The sequence below is a fragment of the Eleutherodactylus coqui genome, unplaced genomic scaffold, assembly GCF_035609145.1.
Source record: "Eleutherodactylus coqui strain aEleCoq1 unplaced genomic scaffold, aEleCoq1.hap1 HAP1_SCAFFOLD_152, whole genome shotgun sequence".
NCBI lineage: Eukaryota > Metazoa > Chordata > Amphibia > Anura > Eleutherodactylidae > Eleutherodactylus > Eleutherodactylus coqui.
Window position 1 is genome coordinate 313,843 of NW_027101810.1, and position 4,165 is coordinate 318,007.

Consider the following 4,165-nt stretch of genomic DNA (forward strand, 5'->3'; position numbering starts at 1 on the left):
CTCCCCTCTGGCTAAGTGGAGTAGGTATCCCATACGGACATGATAATCCTATGGGAAGATCCCTTATTATATTTATTTACTTATTTATTTATTCAGCTTTTCTTCTACTTACAATTCTCGGGGCAAAACTTTTACTCATGACCGTGTGTCAAGTCTGTACCAATGTAGAAGTAGAGGTAAGGAATACTATATGAAATATAATGTTCCCAAAACGTTTTAGCTGAGATCTGTAGTAGAATCATTCCTGTTTATTAAAGTAAACTATGCTATGGGGCTGAAAGGTAAGGAATTGGGGGTAACAGGGAGCTGCTCTTTATACTCACCAGGTTCCTCTTTTCCAGCACTGTGTCTCCGAGAAATCAGAACACGCGCAGCGTGACCCTTTTTAGAAGATAATGCGCATGTGCTCTCTCATTAAACTCTATACGAGAGCGCATGCTTACAGAGCCGTCTGCAGAGTCGTGCTGTCTGCTTCTCCGATTTCTCAGGGTTACAGCGCTGGAATGAGGGACCTGGAGAGTATAAAAAGCACCCCCCCCCCCCTCTACAAGTTCCTCCCTCAGCTTTGAGCCCCATAATGTGGGTGCTGATATGTTCCCTTTAACTGGACCTTATCTTTCCCTTTTAGTTTCTGCCTGTTTATGTTCCCTCTGAGGAGGAGGAGAAGGATTATTTTTTATATGCAAACAATGTTCGGGATTACATGGCACAGTATGTAACCAAATCTATATAGGATTGTATTTCATTTTTTGAATTGATCAAAAATATGTATACAATAAAGCGTGTCTCCAAATTTTAAACATTTTGTAGGATATTTACTTAAACCAGCATTTTATACACCAGTCTAAGGCTTCCCTCACACAGCTGAAAAAGCAGCCAAGGATGCTGGAAAAAAAAAAAGCATGTGCCGTCCGGGTCCCGGCCACCGATCTCTGCCACTACTCCGGGCTTCCCCTGCACTGACAAATGATCTATTGCTGTAAACAAGGTTTGAGAACTCGCCTCCAGCAATAGACTGCTGTGATTGCCTGGGACAGCCATGAATGGCTGTGATTGCTTCTCGACGCTGGCTCGATGTCCAATCACAGCAATCTATTGCTGGAGGAGAGTTCTCAAACCTCGCTTACAGCAATAGATCATTTGTCAGTGCAGGGGAAGCCCGGGCCGCTGCCCATTCATTTCAATGGGTGACACAGGGCTGAAAACGTCCCAAAATAGAACATGCAACGCTGTTAAAGCGCAGCGTTGAAGACACAGCGTTTTTAGCCTTGTGTGAGCAGCCCCATTGAAATGTATGGGTGCGTTGTACAGCGTTTAGCGCAGCACTAAAAACTGTACAAAAACACCTGTGTGAGGGAGGTCCAAGGGTCCTTTTACACAAAACGAGTGTCAGGCAAACAATGCCCGACATTCATCCCTGTGGTGCTCGCTCTGCACAGGAGCGAGCATTGCTGGATCGCTGACAGCGCAGCCAGCAGGGAGGCGGGGCAGCTGGAGGAGAGTTCTGCTCACCTCCATTCACTGTAAGCAGCAGACGTTCAGTACTGGACGGCTGCTGCTTACACCGAGAAATGTGTTTGGATTTTAAGCTGCTTAAAAGTGAACAACTGGACGATTCTGATCCAGTCGTTCAGTTTCTGCATGTTTTTACATGGGACAATTATCGTTCAAAACCCTGCGGGAGAACACAAGCTACTTACTAGTATTAAGAGGCACAAGCTACTTACTATTGACATCGTGTGACATTAGGCCGGTCTGTTGGTCGAACTCAGATCTTAGGAACGAAAATGTCCAAGTCACCTAAAAATATGTATGGAATTAGTCTAACGAGTTCTGGATGTGTTCCTTTCCTGCGCAATTACGCAGCGTATCACGCACCTCCTGGCATATCACATGTATATTTGTGCATCCCCATTGACTTCTATGGGGACTTTTGGTGTGCAAAAGTGCCGCAAAATAGAGTATGCTGCATATTTTTTTTTTTGCATGAAATGTAAAGATGCGCACTTGTGAACGAACCCGTTCGTTAGGGCTCTATTCGTTGCATAAATGCGCACACAAACACACCCATCTGAAGCCAGGCTTAAGAGTTCCTTCACATGGACATTTACACGCGTGTGTTAGCATGCGCAAACTTTCTGAGCACAATATGCAGAGAATAAAACCCATTGATTTCAACGGATTGGTTTTCGTTTCCTTTTTTTGCCCAAATGCGAAAAAACCGCTGCATGCTCTACTTTTGTGTGCATTTAAAGTCTGTTAAAAAGAAAGCATAGGTTAGTTTTTAAAAAGCACATTGCACTTACCTGCATCAGCATTCTGCAGCTTCTTCTATTCTTCTTTTAAAGATGGCGCCGCTGGTCTTCTCCCACGGTGCACCGTGGATTTTCTTCTCCTTCCTTGCGTTCCATTGCCGATTCCAGCCTCCTGATTGGCTGGAATCGGCACACGTGACGGGGCAGAGCTACGATGACGACGCGGTGAGCAGCTCTCCGGCACGAGCGGCCCCATTCACCAGGCAGAAGACCGCACAGCGCAAGCGCGTCTAAAAAAGCAAGAAGCCAGCGAAATTAGACGGAGCCATGGAGACGGGGACGCCAGCAACGGAGCAGGTAAGTGAATAACTTCTGTATGGCTCATATTTAATGCACGATGTATATTACAAAGTGCATTAATATGGCCATACAGAAGTGTATAACCCCACTTGCTTTCGCGAGACAACCCCTTTAAGGCGCAAACAGGCTTGGTCACTAAGAGGTTAATGGGGTCGGCTGCAGCATCGCTGGCTTCATTGAAAGCAATGGCTAAACCTCTGCGGCAGTAATAGTGACTCCCCAGCGATAATTGTGACCCTGAAGGGATGCGAGGCTGTTTTCCAATGAAAACTCTCGCATCCCTGGGGAAATCACATGGTAAGCAGCACGATATGGAGGCGGGATTCACGGCCCCACATCACGCTCGCCCGTGTGAATTGGCCTCAGGGCTCATGTCCACGACCGTGTTTTTATGGAGTATCAAGTGTGCGTTGCATGACACGCAGTGAATGGAGGCAATGAAAGTCAGTGGACATGCTCTATTTCTCTGCACATGATATGCAGCCCTTTTATGGATTGCGTATGATACGCTGTCCATACGCACACATTGCGAGAGGGCAGTGTTTCGATACACATTCCTGCTCTGAACAGAGCGGGAATTTAAAAAAAAAAAAAAATCACACTGCGCATGTCCGTGATGTGAGATTAGTGGGCATGCGCAGTGCTATACTTGCCACATACACGACCTCTGCCGGCAGAGAGTATTGGTTGTAATTTATAAAACACCGCGGGAGACCCACAGTGTATTACGTATACGCCCGTGGACATGAGCCCTAAGGTTGCTTTCACACAGGCGTCTGTTAAAATGCTGCATTTTAAAGCGTTTTCGAACGCCATTTTTAAATGTGTTCAACAGCGTTGTGTAACGCACTCCATCATTACAATGGGTGATATGGGGCATTAAAAAGGGCTGAAACAAACTAAACTAGAGCAGATAGCGTTAGAAAATTGTAGTGTTCGAACGCTCCCTGAGAAGCTCCATTGTGATCAATCAGTGGGTTTTTTTGCGGCTTTTCACAAACCACGCTAAATGCTGTAAAAAACATTCTGTGTGAAAGAGGCCTTAGTGACAACGTCTGTTTTCTCCTTAACCCCTTATTGACCGCCCTATAGTGTTTTTAATCCCCACAGCCATAAAAACATGCTCACTCTGAGGATTAAAGCCCTGGGGGCTGTGGACATGACAGCTCCTTGTTGAAAGCTGCCGCAGTGACCCCCAGTCACGCTATTGCCGTTATCCAAGTAAACAGTTAAAAAATTAAAAATTTCATCTTTCCTCATATCCGTGAGTGGAGATGAAATTACATACCTAAAGCCCCCGGATTTATCCGCGGACCTTACCCCAGATTGCTGGGGTAATTTAAAATCTCCCTGTTGCTGGCTAGCAAACGTAGCTGAAAGCCTGGAGATTTCACGATGGGCCGCGGTCCCTGGTTACGTGTAAAAATAAAAAAGTTTAATGTTTCATCTCCCGTCATGGCTCCAATCAGTGAGGGGGAGATGAAAATATTTCCCTAAAGCCTCCGGCAATGTCCCCGACGGGATCTTTATCCTTCATCACATGATCAACC